This window comes from Carettochelys insculpta, chromosome 20 (assembly GCF_033958435.1).
Source record: "Carettochelys insculpta isolate YL-2023 chromosome 20, ASM3395843v1, whole genome shotgun sequence".
Lineage (NCBI taxonomy): Eukaryota > Metazoa > Chordata > Testudines > Carettochelyidae > Carettochelys > Carettochelys insculpta.
In genome coordinates this window covers 19,766,517-19,786,936 of record NC_134156.1, presented here as the reverse complement: position 1 = coordinate 19,786,936, position 20,420 = coordinate 19,766,517, and the positions used below count along the sequence as shown (strand labels likewise).

The 20,420-nt window shown below is 47.7% G+C and overlaps 1 protein-coding gene across 3 annotated transcripts in view; it reads right to left on the bottom strand.

The window, feature by feature from the left end:
• Positions 1-20,420, bottom strand: part of CEP112 (centrosomal protein 112) — a 401,457-nt gene that overhangs the window by 233,231 nt on the left and 147,806 nt on the right. The window lies entirely within an intron of this gene.

The window sequence follows — 20,420 nt, the reverse complement described above, 5'->3', positions numbered from 1 at the left end:
GATGGTACCTCTACTACTTCCCTGCTGTCAGCTTCCTGCCACAGCATTTCCTGGGCTCCCTGCAACCTTAAGAATGGCCCAAGGCAGGCACATAGAGGACAGATTGCTGCAGACAGGGTGTCCCCCGGGCACATGCACAGCGCCCTGGAGACCCTTCTGTTGACAGAAGGCCCCCCCAGAATGTCCAGACTGGCTTTCTGTTGAAAGATCTCTAATGACAGAGGAGTTATATCTCATGGGGAGAGGGATACAGCTGTCAACAGAAGTGCTGTGTTCTGTCGATTTACTGTCAATAGAATGCCTTGGTAATCTGGACACTACCCAGGTTTTGTCAGAAAAATGCCATTTTTTGTTGACAAAACCCTGTAGTGTAGACAAAGCCTTAAGGAAACAAAATAGTAAACTGGGGCAAGTGCTGAACAAAGGATAAAGGGTTTTCTAAGCTCAGTATGAAAAACCTGGGGAATCCAAGTTGTAAAACAAGTTCAGTTTGTACCTTGAAAATGTGCCAGCCTGCTTGTACCATGATAATTCATATCCAATCTATCTAGTATGTTAAATTTAGTTTGCATTTTTTGGGGGGTATGTGTTCTGTTTTGATCTGTTTGATTTCACTTATAAGCTACGTCTACACTGGGATGCTACATCGAAATAGCTTATTTCGATGTAGTGAAATCGAAATGAGCTATTTCGAAGAATAGCGTCCATACATCCTCCAGGGCTGGTGCCGTCAACGTTCAACGTCGACGTCGGACAGCACTACATCGAAATAGGCGCTGCAGGGGAGCGTCTACACACCGAAGCGGCCCAAATCGAAATAAGGGTGCCAGGAACAGCTGCATACAGGGTCACAGGGTGGACTAGCACTTCCGGGGCAACAGCAAGCCACTCCCTTAAAGGGCCCCTCCCAGACACACACAGCCTGCACAGCACGCAGTCTGCAGAGCCACAGGCACGCACACCCTGTGAAGCACCATGGACCCCCAGCAGCAGCAGCAGCAGCAGCCAGAGGCCCACACACCTGCCCCTGGAGGAGCAGTGGCTGCCCTGCTCAGTGCCATGCAGGAAGCAGCTGACCATCTTTTATTTGAGGAAGATGAGCTGTCCTTGGGGGATGAGGAAGCAGCCCCAGACCTTGCTGCCCTCCCAGCCCCCCTACCCGCCGCACACGCCTCTGGTTGTGGAGATACCCCACAAGCACGCACTGGTGGGAGCGGCTGGTGCTCAACGAGTGGGACAACAACCGCTGGCTCCAGAACTTCCGAATGAGCCGGCAGACATTCCTGGAGCTCTGCCAGTGGCTCACCCCTGCCTTACGGCACCAGGACACCTCCACGAGACGTGCCCTCACTGTAGAGAAACAGGTCGTCATCGCTTTCTGGAAGCTGGCCACTCCAGACAGCTACCGATCCGTAGGGCAGCAGTTCAGCGTGGGCAAGGCCACCGTCAGGGCTGCCCTCATGGAGGTAAGAGGACCCAAGGGGAGGGGAGATCCCTGGGGGGAGGGCCAGACACACCCTGCACACCCCTCACTGATGCTCTCTCATGTCCTTCCCCTGCAGGTCGTCTGCGCAATCAATGCCCTGCTCCTCCACAGGCTCATGCGGCTTGGGGACCCGGATGCTGCCATCGCGGGGTTTGCCAGCCTGGGCTTCCCAAATTGCTTTGGGGCTCTGGATGGGACCCATATCCCCATCCGTGCCCTGGAGCACAGCGGAGGATGATTCCTCAATAGGAAGGGATACCATTCCATGGTCCTCCAGGCCTTGGTGGACAGCCGGGGCCGCCTCTTGGACATTTATGTTGGCTGGCCTGGCAGCACCCACGACACCCGGGTGTTCAGAAATTCGGGCCTGTGCTGCCGGCTGGAGGTGGGGACCTACATCCCCCAGCAGGAGATCCCTGTGGGGGACACCACCATGCCCCTCTGACTCATCGCAGACGCGGCATACCCCCTCCGGCCCTGGCTCATGCACCCTTACACGGGCCATGTCACAGCCATCCAGGAGCGGTTCAACACGCGCTTGAACCATGCGCGTCAGGTGGTCGAGCGCACTTTTGGCCGCCTCAAAGGGCGCTGGAGGTGTCTGCTCACCCGCCCGGATGCAGGCCTCACCAACATCCCCCAGGTTGTGGGCGCATGCAGAGCACTCCACAACCTGGTGGAGAGCAAGGGAGAGGCCTTCTTCCAGGGCTGGGCTGTGGAGGCTGGCAGGGCCGACCTCCAGCCACCCACTGCCCCCAGTCGCCAGGTCGACCCTGAGGGGATCCGGGTCCGGAAGGCTCTGCAGGCTCATTTTGACCAGGCTGCAGGGTAAACGCTGGCAGGGCCAGCTGCGGGTGAGCCACCCACTGCACCCCCCACATCCTCCACAACACTTCCTGCCTGCCCCCATGCCCACACCACAGAGAACCCGAGAGCACACCCCACACACTTCTGTGCAATAAATGGAATTTTTTTTTAAACAAAACCGTGCAACCTTCTATTAATTAACAACAGAAGAAGAAGGGGGGAACTATGTACATTGGGGGGGCAGGTACAAAACAGGGGGTACAACAAAAACTATTTACAAAGATGGGGGGAATATGTCCAAAGGAGGGGACCTTGGGGGACAATGTCCTCGGCCACGCACCCTATTGTCCTGCGCCTGATGTTGGGGGGCGCAACCCACGTCTCGGCCGGAGGCCCGGTTGAGGCTGCGTGGTGGCCGGAAGAACTGGCAAATAGGGCCGGGTGGAGTCCAGAGGCCCATGGTCCCCCTCGGTGGCAGGCCCCAGGATGGGTGATGGTGGAGGGATGGCAGGCGGAGAGGCGGGTGGAGCAGCAGGGGGGCCAAGTGGCGCGCAATGTCCTCGAAGGTGCACATAAAGGCCCCCCAAGCCTCCTGGCGCCAGGCCAGCGCTCGCTCCTGGAGATAGAGCCGCCGCTCCTCCACCTGCAGGCGCCGCTCGGACACCTCCAGCTGATGCCGGAGGGTGGCGAGCAGCTGGGGGTCCGTGGACGCCCGCAGATGGCTTTGCTGCTGTCGGGGTCGTCCTGGGGCTGGTCCGTGCTCCGCCGAGGGGCTGGCCTGCTGGGATGGCCCCGGTGGGCTCTCCGGGACTACAGATGCCGCGCCGGTGCTCTCTGGGCCCTCCGATGGTGCAGCTGCGGAACAGAGGGGTGAAGAAGAGTGGAGACAGCCGTTAGTCTGGGCCCTGACCCATGGCCCTTGTCCCCCCACCCCTCTGCTGCTGGTTCCCCATCCCCGGCCCCTGGAGATGCTGATGATGATGATGGGTGTCCAACCCCACCCCCCTCCCAGGGGACCCTAGGTTCCACTCCCCCCATCCACAGGGATGAGGCATGGTGCTGTCCTGCTGGGGGGCAGGGGCTGATGGACTCTTCTGAGGGACATGCCACTGCTGTCCTTGGGGCCATGGTCATCTGGGCATGTGGAAGGCCCTGGCCATATCTATTACCCCCGCCCCTCAACCCCGGGGGTGTGCACCGGGAGGGTACATACCTGACGGTCCACTCCCACGGTCGGGGGACACCCATCGGGCAGACGCCCTGCTGGAGCTGCAGGAGAGGAGGTTGATTTGGAGCCCCCCGTCGCTGGAGGCCTCCTCCTCCTCCTCCGGTGTCCCAGGGGTGGGCTCCTGGGGGGGCCCCTGGGGTGCAGGGCTGGCCTCCGGGGCAGACTCTGTCTCCGGGGCCTACTGGGGCTCATCGCCCGATGTGTCAAGGGTGGCTGGGGTGGGAGGGAGGTGTACCGGGGGCCCAGGATGGCCCTGAGCTCCCTGTAAAAGGAGCAAGTGGCGGGGGCGGCCCCAGATTGGCTGGCCGTGTCCCAGGCCCGGGTGTAACCCTGCCACAGCTCCTTTACCTTACTCCTGACGTGGTCAGGAGTGCGGGCAGGGTGACCCCAGGCAGCCAGGCCCTCAGCCAGCCGAGCGAATGCATCCGCGTTCTGCCTCTTGCTCCCCATTACCTGGAGCACCTCCTCCTCGCCCCAGAGCCCCAGCAGGTCCCGGATCTCGGCCTCCGTCCAGGAGGGGCCCTGCTGCCTCTTCCCCCACTGGCTGGCAGGCTGGGAGCCCTGGGTCCCCTTGGGAGGGGTGCCCTGTGGGCACTTGGGGGGCTGGCTGGATGCCATGGGGTGCAGGGTGGTGGGTTGGGGCTGCTGAGGGACGTGCAGGCTGTGCACGTGGCTGTGCTGCTGCCTGCATGAGGTCTCAGCTTCCTGCACAGGAAATAAGGGGTGGGGGGGAGCTTTAAGGGGCTGCTGCACACGGCAACCATAGAGCTCAGGCACTGGAGAGAGCATCTCTCAACCCCTCAGCTGATGGTCACCATGGAGGACCCCGCTATTTCGATGTTGCAGGACATGGATCGTCTACAAGTGCCCTACTTCGACGTTCAATGTTGAAGTAGGGTGCTATTCCCATCTCCTGATAAGGATAGCGACTTCGACGTCTCGCTGCCTTACGTTGATTTCAACTTCGAAATAGCGCTCGGCACGTGTAGACGCGGCGGGCGCTATTTCGAAGTTGGCACGGCTACTTCGAAATAGCTGGCTAGTGTAGACGCGGCTATAATCACTTAAAATCTATCTTTTGTAGTTAATAAACTTGCTTTATGTTTCATTTAAACCTAGTGTGCCTTTAAGTGAAGAGTCTGAGGAAAAATTTCAGCTTACTTTAACACAGAGTTGTTGCATTTCCTCTCCACACTGAGGTGGGGAGTGGGGGCAAAATATAATAAATCCACTGTGGTTGTGATTTGGATGAGGACAGTACAGTACAGATCTAGGGTCTTAGGCTGGGAAGCTGGTAGTTATTTAGACGACAGCCTCTCTATTGTCAGTTCATGCAGTAGCTGGTTGGACTCAGCACGTATCTGCAGCTTGACGTGTCCCTACCTATGTGAATGCTGGTGGGAGTGTAGGGCCAAACACAGGTCTGCAGATTGTTTCAGCAGCACAGTGTAAGACAGAGCCCCGACTGGTTTGAGGAACCTGTCACAAGTGTTATGGCAATTACTCAGGTTTTCCATTTTTAAAGGATGTTTGTCATAGGATGTCATAAGGAAATAATTATGGCTTCAAAAGCAAGAACTGATAAAAATAAACATCTTCACAACCATGAACTGTGATATCTATGGAGACATCTATGGATTGCAGTATAGGAATTTATACCAGTGGCAGAATGACTTTTGTTGCTTTTTATTGATTTTTTTGGGTTCCTAAATTGTTTGATTTAAATCACTTGGGACAAACTGCAAAATGCAGTTGCCCTAAAGTTATCATTTTATATACAACAAAAGGCTAATTTTGATAATCCATGTTTAAATTTAGCTGTCAATACAATCGTGTAATATCTTTCTGAGCCAAAATAAAATAGGTTGGATTATTGCTGTACTCCATCACCCCTTCTTTCACCATCTTTTTTCTTCCTTTCGTACGTGTTTTTCTTTTACCTTGCTTTCAAGCTATTTCTCCCTTTTCAACTCAGGTAGGGTGCATAGGCATTTTCAATTTCCGTTAAGAGGCAGGAAAAGAACCAACTGACACTGACATCAAGAGAAGAAAGTGGGGATGGCTAGGCCACACACTCAGAAAACCATCATCCAGCACAGTCTGCCATGCTCTCATATGGAACCCACAAGGGAAACGCAAAAGAGGAAGACCTAAGACAATGTGGAAAAGGTCTACTGAAACTGAAGGACAACAACGGGGTACTCCTGGAGCCAGTTAGAAGTTTTGTCACAAGACAGAGTGAAATCAAGGAGACTTGTAGATGACCTATGCTCCACATGGAGTACAAGGGTTAAGCAGTAAGTAACAGGAGGAGGTATCAGCTTCATGTGTCCCTTACCGTATTCATTATATACGTCTGTCAGGACAAAGGTAAAGAAAATAATGTAATGGACAAGTGAAGCTCTGTAGGAGAACCATCATCTGAAAAGACGGAAGACATTCGATAGAATTTCTCATGTCTGCATTTGACAGAAGTTTTTCTGAATCTGAAGTGAAGAGCAGTAAGCCTTTCAAATAAAGAAATATTTTAGGCTACTCTTGTTAATTCGAACAAAGCCATGTAGCCTAAGAGACCCTGCACGCTCGCGCTCGCTCGCGCTCTCTCATGCGCGCACACATACACACCCACAGTTTTTTGAAAATTTTGCATTTGCCTAATTCTATCTGTACCCTCACTGTATCAATTGACCTGAATATTAAAAAATGTCGTAGCCTGTTGGTGCCATATGAGCACTCATACAGCATCAAGCATTCACAACTGGAGATGTAAAAGAAACACACCATCTTTGTGCCTTCTCTTAAGCCATACTAAACCACAGCAGGGGATTGGAAAAAAAAAGGGAGGAGTCAGAATACCCACTAGTATTATCATATTAACTAATGTGAAACATACTTCAACACACAGCTTCATTCACTTATACAGGCACTGAATGGAAATAGCATTTCCTTTAAAGTGGTACCAAAAAGTGCTAAGTAGTGCAGGTGACCTTCTAAGAGCACTAGCCCTATTGCCATAAAAGCTAAAAGCCCTCCTGATATCTTGGTAAAACTAGTTTGCCATGGGTCAGCATATAATTTCAGAAAGAAAATCAATGGCCTGATTTACGAACTCAAACATCACTTTTGGCAACAATTTAGGTTGAAAAATCCAGAAAAATGAAATAAGGAATAAGTAATTAAATCTTGCAAGAACTGACTGTAACTAAAAATTCTGGGTTTAGCGACAGCTAGATTAAACAACACTCTTAAAGACTCCCAAGATGAGTCCTTCAATCTTCTCTGCATTAAGTTAACGTCCTAGACTTGCTCAGAAATTATATATCAGGTTTCTCAATATCTTGTGACGGGGAGATACAGAAACGCTTAAGGACAACACTTTTTATTGTTAATGGTTATACCCAACACAAAAATGGAAGTAATCCTCAGAGAGTTGTTATGAAAACAATATAAAATTGGCATCCTTTAAGTTGAAAATACTGAACTACACTTAACAGGAAATTGTAGAAATGATAGGTGCTGGTGTTAAAGCTTGAGAGGCAGCTACCATAATGGGGCACAAGTCATACCTCTTTATCACTATGAGGAAAAAACATGAACTGAAAAAAAAATTTTTTTCTTCTGAACTACTAAGGCACTTCTATTGCCTGACATTTAAACAATACCTACTCTCATCAGACTTTCATTAGAAAGATGAATATAATACAATACAATACAATACAATACATGGGCTGGAAGTTGGCAGGAATACATCCGGAACCTGTATACAATAACCCTCTAGTGTTCAGCTATTCAATATCCTAAATTGCCATCCAATTATTATTTGTTTCAACTATATTTTTATACTGGTAACTTGTTAGTTCCATCATTCGTAATCATATTCTGTAAGCTGGAAAATACACTGATCCCATTAAAAGTGCAATTAGTCAACTTTGCATTATAGCCCCTCAAATATTAGTAATACTAAAGTTTTTGTTTATTTTGCAAACGGCACATGAAAACAAATCTCATCATAACCAGAGTTGAACCAAGAATGCAATTCAAGATCACATCAAGAATGAGTTTGGACTCAACACTTCAGATTTTTCAGCAGTTCTGGGTTTTAAGAAGGGCCTACTGTTCATTAAGAAATATAATCTCTAGCTTTTCATAGAATCATAGAAGAGTAGGACTAGAAGGGACCTTGAGAGGCCATCGAGTCCAGACCCTTGCCCTCATGGCAGGACCAAGCACTTTCTAGACCATCCCTGAAAGCAATCTATCTAACCTCTTCTTAAATATCTCCAGTGATGGAGACTCCACCACCTCCACGGGCAACTCGTTCCAGTGTTTGATCACCCTGACAGTTAGGAACTTGTTCCTAATGTCCAACCTGAACCTCCCCTGCTGCAATTTCAGTCCATTGCCTCTTGTTCTATCCTCAGAGGCAAGGAAGAACAAGTTCCCTCCCTCTGCCTTATGACACCCTTTTAGATACCTGAAAACTGCTATCATGTCCCCCCTCAATCTTCTCTTTTCCAAACTAAACAAGCCCAATTCTTTCAGCCTTTCTTCATAGGTAACATTCTCTAGACCCTTGATCACTCTCGTTGCTCTCCTCTGGACCCTCTCCAATTTCTCCACATCCTTCCTGAATTGCGGTGCCCAGAACTGGACACAACACTCCAGCTGAGGCCTAACCAGCGCAGAGTAGAGCGGGAGAATGACTTCTCGTGTCTTGTTCACAACACACCTGTTAATGCATCCTAGAATCATGTTTGCCTTTTTTGCAACAGCATCACACTGTTGACTCATATTTAGCTTGTGGTCCACTATAACCCCTAAATCCCTTTCTGCTGTACTTATTCCTAGGCAGTCCTTTCCCATTCTGTATGTGTGACACCGATTGTTCCTTCCTAAGTGGAGCACTTTGCATTTGTCCTCATTAAACTTCATCCTGTTTACCTCAGCCCATTTCTGCAGTTTATCCAGATCCTTTTGAATTATGAACCTATCCTCCAAAGAAGTTGCAACCCCTCCCAGCTTGGTATCATCTGCAAACTTAATAAGTGTACTTTCTATGTCAATATCTAAATCGTTAACGAAGATATTGAACAGAACCAGTCCTAAAACAGACCCCTGCGCAACCCCACTAGTTATACTTTTCCAGCAGGATTGAAAACCATTAATAACTACCCTCTGGGTACGGTTATGCAGCCAGTTGTTCACCCACCTTATAGTAGCCCCATCTAAGTTGTATTTGAGTAGTTTATTGATAAGTATATTATGTGAGACCGTGTCAAATGTTTTACTGAAGTCTAGGTATACCACATCCACCGCTTCTCCCTTATCCACAAGACTCGTTATTCTATCAAAGAAAGCTATCAGATTGGTTTGACATGACCTGTTTTTAACAAAACCATGCTGGCTGTTCCCTAGCACCTTACCACCTTCCAAATGCTTGCAGATGATTTCTTTAATGACCTGCTCCATTATCTTTCCTGGCACAGAAGTTAAGCTGACTGGCCTGTAGTTTCCCGGGTTATTCTTGTTCCCCTTTTTATAAATGGGTACTATATTTGCCCTTTTCCAGTCTTCTGGAATCTCTCCTGTCTCCCACGATTTTCCAAAAATGATTGCTAAAGGCTCAGATATCTCTACTATCAGCTCCTTGAGGATTCTAGGATGCATTTCATCAGGCCCTGGTGATTTGCAGACATCTAATTTCTCTAAGTAAATTTTAATTTGTTCTTTTCCTATTTCAACTTCCAAACCTACCCCTTTTACACTAGCATTCTCTATGGCAGGCATTCCTTCAGATTTCTCTGTGAAGACCGAAACAAAGAAATCATTAAACATCTCTGCCATTTCCAAATTCCCTGTCACTGTTTCTCCCTCCTCACTGACCAATGGCCCTACCCTCTCCTTAGTCTTCCTCTTGTTACCAATGTATTTGTAAAAAGCCTTCTTGTTTCCCTTTATGCTTGTAGCTAGTTTGAGCTCATTTTGTGCCTTAGCCTTTCTAATCTTGCTCCTGCACGCTCGTGTTGTTTGCCTTTATTCATCCTTTGTAATTTGTCCTAGTTTCCATTTCTTACACGATTCCTTTTTCAGTTTGAGATCATGCAAGATCTCCTGGTTAAGCCAAGGCAGTCTTTTGCCATGTTTTCTATCTTTCCTACACAGTGGGATAGCTTGCTTTTGGGCCCTTAATAATGTCCCTTTGAAAAACTGCCAACTCTCCTCAGCCATTTTTCCCCTCAGTTTAGCTTCCCATGGGACCTTACCTACCAGCTGTCTGAGTTTACCAAAATCTGCCTTCCCGAAATCCATTATCTCTGTTGTACTGTTTTCCCTTCTACCCTTCCTTAGAATTGTGAACTCTATGATTTCTTGATCACTTTCACCCAAGCATCCTTCCACTTTCAAATTCTCAATAATTTCCTCCCTATTTGTTAAAATTAAATCTAGAACAGCTTCCCCCCGGTAGCTTTTTCAACCTTTTGGAATAAAAAGTTGTCTGCAATGCAATCCAAGAATTTATTGGACAGTCTGTCCCCTGCTGTATTAGTTTCCCAACATATACCTGGATAGTTGAAGTCCCCCATTACCACCAAATTCTGGGCCCTGGATGATTTTGTGAGCTGTTTAAAGAAAGCCTCATCCACCTCTTCCACCTGGCTAGGGGGCCTGTAGTAGACTCCTGGTAGGACCTCATCCTTGTTTTTCACTCCTCTGAGTCTAACCCAGAGACTTTCAACCCGTCCATCTCCTACGTCCATCTCCACCTCTGTCCAAGTGTGTACATTTTTTAATATACAAGGCAGCACCTCCTCCCTTCTTTCCCTGCCTGTCCTTCCTATGCAGGCTGTACCCTTCAATACCAACATTCCAATCATGAGTATTATCCCACCAAGTTTCTGTGATGCCAACAATATCATAATTGTATTCATTTATTAGTACTACCAATTCTTCTTGTTTATTTCCCATACTTCTTGCATTTGTATATAGGCATCTCAGACATTGATTTGGTCTTGCCTCCCAGTTTTGCCCTGGCCCTCTTTTTACTCTCCCAGTGTAGCCCATACTCCCTCCCATTTCAAATTCATCTCCCATGTATTCATGCTGTCCACTTACCTGCGGGCTTTGCTCCCCTGCCCCCGTCGAACCTAGTTTAAAGCCTAGTTTAAAGTTTTTCTACAGTAAGCTTTCACAAATCCAGCTTTTGCAAATTTCATGTATATTTTATGCAAAACATATAATCAGTCTACAAAACTGTAGTTTTTAAATGATCACTTATGAAAAAGAAACGAAGAGCTAAAAACATGGGCTGCAAAGTTCACTATTATGCTGATGTAAAGCCAAAGTGCAAATCAGGGTCAGTGTAGTCTTTCTAGATTCAGCCCAACTGTGTCCAGCAACTCTAATGTATAAATAAAAATATCTGACAAGAATAAGTGAAAAATAAATATATAATTAAAATGATTAAATATTATTTGAATTTTCCATAGCTTTTGGGAAAATAATACAGATTGAAAGAATGTGGTGCTATTCTATTGTGTCATGTAAAACAGATCATAGAAAATTGTAACAGTAAAAAAAATAGTTAACAGTATCAGCATGTTTTAGTAACTGCCTTTAAAAAGTACAAGCCTATCTATAGATGGGAATGGCTTTGTAAGTTTCTGGAAAGTACACCCCACCCTCCCCCAAATGGTGAAATTATACAAAGCTCTTAGTTTTAAACAAGATTGGAGGATGACTAGACAGGCAATGGAGAAAAGAGGTGTTGCTAGTTTCTTGTGTAAACAAACAATTTTATAGAGTGAATTCACATGAGCCAGCTGGTGAGCATTTGCTCTGTATCATCAGCACTTACCAAGTGCTTAGCTTTGGCTCTCCAGACAGGTAAAACACACACACACATGCCACAAGACAGACAGAGTAAAGAATGTCATGAAGCACTTAACTTGTACGTGCTCTTTTGACAGCTGAATGGAGCAGTTGCAAAGTCTGCACCCATAGATGCAATGTTACAAAACCCTCTTTCTCCCACTTGATTCCTTTCAAATTTACTTCCTTCCACCATGCTGAAGATCAGTAGAAATGAAAGACTGTGGGAACATTATGATTTTACAGATACAATAAAAATAACTTCAACTGGTTCACCAGGCACTTGAAGTGGAAGTTTTGGATCAGGATCCAAGACTGTTCCTGGGGTATGTAAGCAACCATAGTTACATTCTCTTCACAAGGGATGCAACAACAAAACAGAGAATGCAACGCCAACATCACACGGTCAAGCCCGAAGGTATGTAGGCTAGCCCCAAACATAAAAAGACAGTTACCTGTTCTGGAACTGGTTTTCTTCAAGATGTGTTGCTCATGTCCATTCCAAGTTGGGTGGGCACAGGTGCACGCCCACTCATCAGAAGCTTTTTGCCTTAGCCAGTAGCCATAGGGTCGGTGCAGTGCCCCCTGGAGTGGCACCGATATAGCGACCAATATCTGCACTGCCTGACCCACCCTGCTCGGTTCCTTCTTGCTGGCTACTCCGACAGCGGGGGAGACGGAAGGGTTTTGGAATGGACATGAGCAACACATCTCGAAGAACACCAGTTACAGAACAGGTAACTGTCTTTTCTTCTTCGAGTGATTGCTTACGTCCCTTCCAAGGGGGAATACAAGTCAACGTGTAGGAGGTAGGGTCAGAGCCCCGGATGGACTGCAGGACAGCCCTGCCCACCACAGCTTCTTCCGATGCGTGCTGTATCAAAGCGTAATGTGGTGTAAATGTATGAATTGAGGACGATGTGGCTGACCTACAGAGGGCCTGGAAAGGCACCTGCACCAAATACGGCTCTCATGGAGTGTGCCCGAACTGGCAAGGGAGGAACCCCCGCAATCTTGTAACACTCCTTGATGCACGTCATTTTCCAGGAGGAAACCCATAGGGAGGCGACCAAAAGGCCCTTCATCCTATCAGCAACTGCCAGAAAGAGTGGCTGTGTTCTTTTGAAGAGCCTAGTTCTATCTATATAGAAGGCCAGCACCCTTCTAACATCCCAGGTATGCAAACAATGCTTCCTCAGGGAGGCACGGGGCTTTGGGTAAAATACAGGTGGGGAAATGTCTTGGTTAACATGAAATGTGGAGACCACCTTAGGTAAAAACACAGGATGAAGTCTCAGCCTAACCTTATCCTTGTGAAACACTGTGTACAAGTGGTCCACTGAAAGTGCCCTCAACTCATACACCCTCCTGACTGAGGTGACTGCCACCAACAGCACTGTTTTGTAACTGAGAAACAGAAGGGAGCAGGTAGCCAGGAGTTCAAAAAGGGCCCACATAAGCTTGGCTAACACCAGACTCAGATCACATGGTGGCAGCGGTGCCTGAACCTGGGGCTTTATTCTTTCTAACCTTTCAGAAACCTTTTGACTATGGGGTCTGAGAACACAGATGATGTTCCATGACCCAGGTGAAAGGCTGAGATAGCAGGTAAGCACACCCTAACCGAGGAGAGGGACAAGCCCTCCTGTACCATACTTCATAGGTAATCTAAAACCAATGGGATGGGGTCTTGTGAGGGAGATAGCCCTCTGGGATCTGAACAGGCCAGCTCCTGGTCCCCTGGCCACGGAGCATCCAAGCTGTGAGGTGCAGTAACTGGAGATTGGGATGGTGCAGTCTCCCCTCCTTCTGCATCAGAAAGTCCAGCCGGATCAGCAATGTCATTGGCTTGCAGATCGTCAGATGCACAAGGGTCAAGTACTAGTGCTGACAAGCCCATGCTGCTGCCACCGAGATGATCGATGCCCTTCTGAGTGAATTTTGAGGAGGACCCTGGGAACTAGCAGGATCGGAGGGAATGCATACATCAGCCTTCCCAACCAGGGGACACTGAAGGGATCTGCCTAGGACCCAAGGCTCTGACTGAGGTAGAAGCAAAATGTCCCGCATTTCGCATTGAGGTGGGAGGCAAAACAGGTCCACCTGGGGCACCTCCACCTGCAGAAAATAGAATGAATGACCTCCAGGTGGAGAGACCACTCGTGACCTATAAAGGACCTGCTGAGATTGTCCACCAGTGAATTGTACACACCCGGCAGGTAAATGGCCTGCAGCATGATGTTGTGCTGTATGCAGAAGTCCCAGAGCATCATGGCCTCACGACACAGGGGAGAGAAGCATGCACCCCCATTTGTTGATATAGTACATCGCTGTCGTATTGTCTGTGCTGACTGACATGCAATGTCCTGACAGATTGGCCCTGAATGTCACACATGCTAGTTTGATGTCCCTGAGCTCCCTCACATTTATGTGGAGCCAAAGGTCCAACACACACTGAAGAGCCTGGGTTTGCAGCTGACGCAGGTGCACTTCCCACCCCTGGTCCAAAGTGTCCGTTGCTAGGGGAAGTGAGGGCTGATGAGGGCAAAGAGGACTCCTGTGAGGACGACCCCCTCATCTAATCACCAGTGCAGGGTTGACAAAGTCCATGTCAGCACCATAACAACCAAGTCTAAACTGTCTTCTACAGGGCAATATGCTGATGACAGTCATAGCTGTAGAGGGCACATCCTTAACCTGGGGTGCTGTACCATGAAGGTGCATGCTGCCATAATGACCCAGCAAATGCAGACAGAACCTGGCCGTCGTGATGGGATCTGCCAGGATGTCTCAGATGATGGCCCCCAGGGACATGAACCTGTTACCTGGAAGGAACACCCTGGCACACCTACCATCCAGTTGTGCACCTACAAACTCTATAGATTGAGATGGGACCAACACCCACTTTGCCTCATTGATCAAGAGACCGAGGCTTACAGAGGTTTGGCGGATCAACTGTACATGCTGAATCACCTGCTCCATGGAACGACCCTTGACTAGCCAGTTGTCCAGGTACAGGAACAGCTGCAACCCTTGCCTGTGTAGGTGCACTGCTACTGCCTCCATGCATTTGGTGAAGACCCTTGGGGCTGCAGACAGACCAAAAGGCAGGACTGTGAACTGATAATGGTTTCCATTTGCCATAAACCCGAAAAACCTCCTCTGGGGAGGGTAGACTGAAATATGCATCCTGTAAGTTGGCAGCCACGAACATATTCCCCCTCTCCAGCACTGGGAGTATGAGACCCAGGGATATCGTATGAAATTTTATCTTTTTCATGAACTCATTGAGACCGCTTAGGTCCAGAATGAGTCTTAAGCCCCATCTTTGGTTTTGGAATTAGGAAATACTGGGAATAAAACCCCTGGTCCCCTGAACCTCGGAGGAACTTCTTCTATGGCCCCAGATCCCAGGAGGGATTGAAATTCCTGCCATAACAGGGTCTCATGAGAGGGGTCCCTGAAGAGGGACAGGGAAGGGGGTTTAGAAGGGAGGTAGGAAGAGAATTGAATGACCTATCCCCTCTCTACCGTGCACTGGACCCATTGGTGTGTGGTGATGCTGTACCACATAAGGTAAAAGGGAGATAGGCAGAACGCAAAGTGGGGATGCTGGAACGGGTGAAATCGATTTGATGCTCCCGACCATACCATCAAAACTGCGGCTTGGGTCCCTGTGGGCCCTTCTGGTGGCCCTGAGGTTGTTGGCCTGAACAGCACCTGCCCATCCTGGTTCGCCTTCTACTGCCATCCCTTTGTGGCTGCGGAAATCGTCTCTGCTGAGGATGGGGGTTAAAATGCCTGCATTAGTTGGCAGGTGTATGCAGGCCCAAGGAGCGGAGGATGACCTAGAGTCTTTCAGATTATGCAGTCTTATCGGAAAAATAGGGTAGGGCCACCAAAGGGGAGGTCCTGAATCATTTGCTGGACCTCATAAGGTAGGCCAGAAACATGCAACCAAGGCCCCCTGCACATTGCCACTCCAGAACCCATAACCCTCGTGACATCGCCCACAGCATCTAATACTGCCTGCAGGGCCACCCTTGAAATCAGTTTGTTATCCTCCACCATGGCTGTGAAGTCCTGCTTGGCTTTGGGTGGCACCATTTCAGAGAACCTAGACAGGGCACTGACTGTATTGTAGGCATACCTGCTAACCAGAGCCTGCTGGTTTGCAATTCTCAATTGCAACCCCACCACCATCACCACCACCAAGTCCTACCCCCCTGTTCAATAGCCCTTCCTCCCATAGAGTTCCAAGCATTTAGTTTCTTTACTTTTCAGGGAGGGATCCTGAAACCCTTGGCACTCTCTATGGTTAGCAGCATCCACTACCAGGGAGTCAGGAGTATACAAATGTTCATCGTCTTGGGATGGGACAAAGTACTGTTTCTCATTCCTATGGGCCATAGGAGGAGCAGAAGCAGGGGCCTACCAGACCGTTTTAGTCATAGTGGCAATTGTTTTGATTATGGGCAGAGTCACCCTGGTGGGGCCTGAGGAGGACAAAATGTCCATATCAGGATCTATTTTATCCTGGATCTCCTCCTTTTGCACCCCCAAGTTTTGGGCCACTCTCCTAAGGAGCTGTTGAAAAGCCCTGCCATCTTCCATCCAAGGCCAATGAGCCCACCACCGCCTCATCCGGGGTTGGAGGAGACAATGATAGCCCATGCACTTCCATTTTGAGAAAAAGGGCAGTAGTGACCTGTTCAGGCATTTGCACCTCCATGGAAACTATGGGCAAACCAAGGGGGCACCAGTAACTGCAGGTTTATCAACTGTATGAACTGTAGTTTTGTACTGAACATACAACTTCTTCAGCGTTCCAAGAAAATACTAGGCCTACCACATTTTATTCAGATTCAAGCAAATTCTTAATTAGGATTGACAGAAGGTAGTGCTGACCACAAAGTGGAGACTGACTGTGGGGTGGGAAGAAAGATGTGAAATTACACACTCTTCAAGTCAACGACGATGTTCCAGTCCCCCAAGATCATGGCAAGGGTTAATGGAAACCAGGAGACCATGCAGAACTTCATCTTCTTTATCAATAAGTTTAGCTTTTGAAAGTCTAGAATAGAGACAATGCTTGGCCTTTAGGATGAGGAAATACTGGGAACAGAATGTTTTGCCCTGAACTCCAGAGGGTCCTCCTCTCCCCCTACCCCCCAAGTTGTAGGAGCATTTGCACCTCTCAGAGTTGACTCTCATAAGACAGGTCCCTGTAGAAGTACAGGGAAGGGGAGGTTGGAAGGATGGGAGGGAACAAAATTGGAAAGGATATCCTGATTCTGTCATATCTGAGACCCCTTTATATGAGGTAATTTGTGCCCACGCACAGTAGAAATGGAATAGGTGATCTGATCTGGAGCATCATCTCAACACACACTCAAAAGTTTTGCTTAGGAGTTGTGGCCTATTATTCCTGCTCTGCTTCTTCATGTGGAAGGCCTGAAGCCATGAGCTCCTTCTCCTGGCTATCACTGTTGACAGTCTGGGCTGCCAAATCAGATTTGGCATGAAGAGAGGCCTGTAATGAGGCTCCCACAATGACCTTGCCCTTTTTGAGAATGGCAGCAAACTCTGACCTCAAGAGTGAGACAGAAGTAGCTCCTTGAACCTGAACAGCACTTTCCAGGGCTTAATGCTATTGGCAACACAAAGCTGGAGCCCTCTGGTAGAATACACCTTCCTGCTGAAGACATCCAGCTTCTTTGTTTCTTCGGATTTAGAAGTCAGTCCCAGTTGCCCTTGCCTCTCTTTTGATCACAGCTGTCACAACACGTGCTCAGCTGAGGCTGTGTGCAAAAGCATTCATACCCTACTGAAAGAACAAAGTACTTCCCTTCCACCCTTGAGGCAGTAGGGGGAAGAGGAACAGGCTTTTGCCACAGCATTTTGGTAGTGTTTTGAACAGTCTTAATGTGTGGCAAAACTATCCTCAAGGTACCTTCAGGCACTATAATGACAACCAAAAGGTTGGTCTCCTCTGGCACAACTTCAGTCTACATGCCCAAATTCTGAGTCACCCTTCTGAGAAGTAGGTTCTGCTGTCCATGTCCGGCAATGTGGTAGATGTGTTTGCCACTGCCTCATCAGGAGAGGATGAGGAATATGTCCACAGGGGCACCTGTTCCTCCTGTCCCTCCTGTTCAATGGTGGTTAATGTGACATCACAGAAGCTGTCAGGCTACAGATGATGATGGAGAGGCCCATACCTCCAATATAGCTGAAAGTGATCTGGATGCCAGTCCCTGAGCTTGTAGTAGGCCCATGGGGTACAAACGAGCCCTGAAGTCCGGGCCTGTTGCTTCAGTGGCCACAGCACCATAGGCAATAACTGTCCCTCCTCTTGCCTAAAGTAGTGCTGAGAGTGGTGCTGGCTCCACCTAGATGCACATGACTCCAGCTCAAACTGCAATGATAATTCTGTCCTCAGTGATCAAGGTGATGCAGGACAATATGGTGCCAGGGAACAGTGCTGAGGTGAGGGCAAACAGTGCTGCATCCTAGCCAGCTTGCCTACTGAAGGCACAGTGATTCTTTGTGATGCCAGGACTGGTGCAGGGGACTGCACTGTGACAGTCAGGGTGTCAGGATGAAGGGAAGGTGCAACTGCTCCATCTGGCTTTTCTGCCCTGGAGATTCCACAAGAACCTGTCTCAACAGACCTCCCTGAAAAGTCTGCATTGACTGACTTAGTTGGAGGAGGAGCAGGGTGTCCCATGATGGGATGCACTCCTCTAGAACCTCCTACTTCCACTGGTCTAGTGAGACAGTGACCTCTATCAGTTTTGTGAGGCACCAGTGAATTGGAGCTGCGCTAGGTATTCATACCAAAAGAGGGCTTCAGTGAGGGGAATGGCAGTGCCAAAGGTCTCTGGACCTTAGGTCCAGATTTTACACTTAGCAGTTTGATGGGCTTCCCCCAAACACTTCAAAGAGGTGTCATGTGGGCCTCCTCTTGGCATAGGCTTCTGACAGGACCTGCATGGTTTGACCCTCTGAGACCAAGACATACACCGTGCCCCTGTAGGAAGAAAGAACATGGTTGATCTGGGGAAACTCCCAGCTGAAGCTTATCTCAACTACAAAACTACCGAAACCCACTGAATCCTAAGTAAACTATTTACACATACGAGAGAAAGTCCACTATGGGACCAGCATGAACACACGATGCCAGCAGTTCCACAGCTGACCCAATGATATGAATAAACAATTGAAGAATAAACAATTCCACTGATGTAAATTTATGTGAAAATATCTACAATGAATGTGTTCCCCACACAAATAGAAAAAGATACAGCACAGATACAAACTAAAGCTTGAAAATTTTAGTTTAGTAAGGTACTCATCATTTTGAAATATTCCCATCTTATTCAAAATACCTAAGAGATTATCTGAACAAAGGCATATATAGCCAACTTTGTGACTATTCTTATTGTACAAAATCACCTTCAAAAAGCCCTATCCATTTACATAAGTAAGACAAACTTGTGACAGAGCAGTTTTTAGTAAATAAATTCTGTGTTATTTCAGAGTAATCTTCACTTTTTAAAGAAAAAATATTTCTGTAACTTGAAACACATAAGCAAACATTAAATTGGCCTGAAACATATGGAAATAGTATTCTACATAATCAAAAGTGGAAGATGCAAAACTTGCCACACTTGCATCTGCTATGTGTAAATCATTCATCCATCCAGAAAATACTAGGTTTGTTGCATCTTGATCAAATTTTCAACATAGAAACTCAATGAAAAGGTTATTTGGTACAATATATCTCTTCTTAGGGCAGAGTGTGCCAATTCTCTACACTGTTTTAGTTATCTTGGAAAAAGCAGAAGGATAGATTAGTTACCAGTAACTGTAGTTTCTTGAGACAGATGCCAGTGCATATTCACAATAGCGGGACGCACTCCTGGCACCACTAAGCTACAAAAGTTTTCTAATTAAGCAGTGTCCCCATTGAAACGACAAAAGGACAACCACACAGAGCCTAGTATTTAGAAATTATAAGTTTCTAGAGGTCATGTGGTTCCCCACTGCCTCATCTCCCAGAGTCCTCTGGGGAGTAAAACTCAGAAGAAAAGAAGGTTGACATCGACAGATCGATCAATCGATAGATAGAGAACATTCTAAGAGACCCACAATATCAATAAGGTTGGCCCCTGTATATTTCCACTTGTGGAAGTGGGTGTCCAAATTCCATAAGCAGCTCCCCTCAATGTCAAATCTAGATAGCGGTGGGTCAGGACCCCAAAGTGGGTCACAACTGGGCTGGCTGAGACTTGCTGGAGCCCGGGGTAAAACTTGAGCCGCACCACGCAGGGCCAAAGCGGAACCCTGAAAACTTCAGCTTTGCTGCCTTCCCTCTTCTTCCACCAGGGCAGGGGGCTTTGGCTCCCCCACTCAAGACAGAGGTTCAGACAGGCTCAGGTCCACCATCTTTGGTTGTGTAGATTATTTGTAGGGGGTCATGGTGCAACAAAGTCTGAGAACCCTTGGTATATCATGATGCACCTAAAGATAGAAGAACAATAGGTAGAAATCCTGAGGATTTCTATTGTAGAAACAATGTGCATGGCACACACAGGCCATCAGTGCATTGGATGAGTGAGCCATAAGATATCAGATTATATGAAAGCTAGGCTGTTAGTCATCCCATCCTAAGAACAGATTTCAATGTATAATCTATTTCGCTAAAGTTAAGGGGCAGCCCCTTTAAATCTTTACATCTTTTGTAGCTTTTGGGGACTACCAACTTCCTAAATATCTAGAATCTCATATGAATAAAAACAAACATTCTAAATTGCTAGGATCAGTATGGAGTGAAAAATGGGACTAGATATGCACATTGTGCTGCTTTCTGCTTGTGGAGGCCGAAAGGAAGATCAGCCAGCAATATTATTCTTCTCATAGATGTAATTGTGATTTTTAATTGTAAATGTCTTTAGAAACAGATGACATTTAAAAGCATTCTACCAGTTATTCAAAAAAATGTGCATTACTTTGGTCTATGATCAA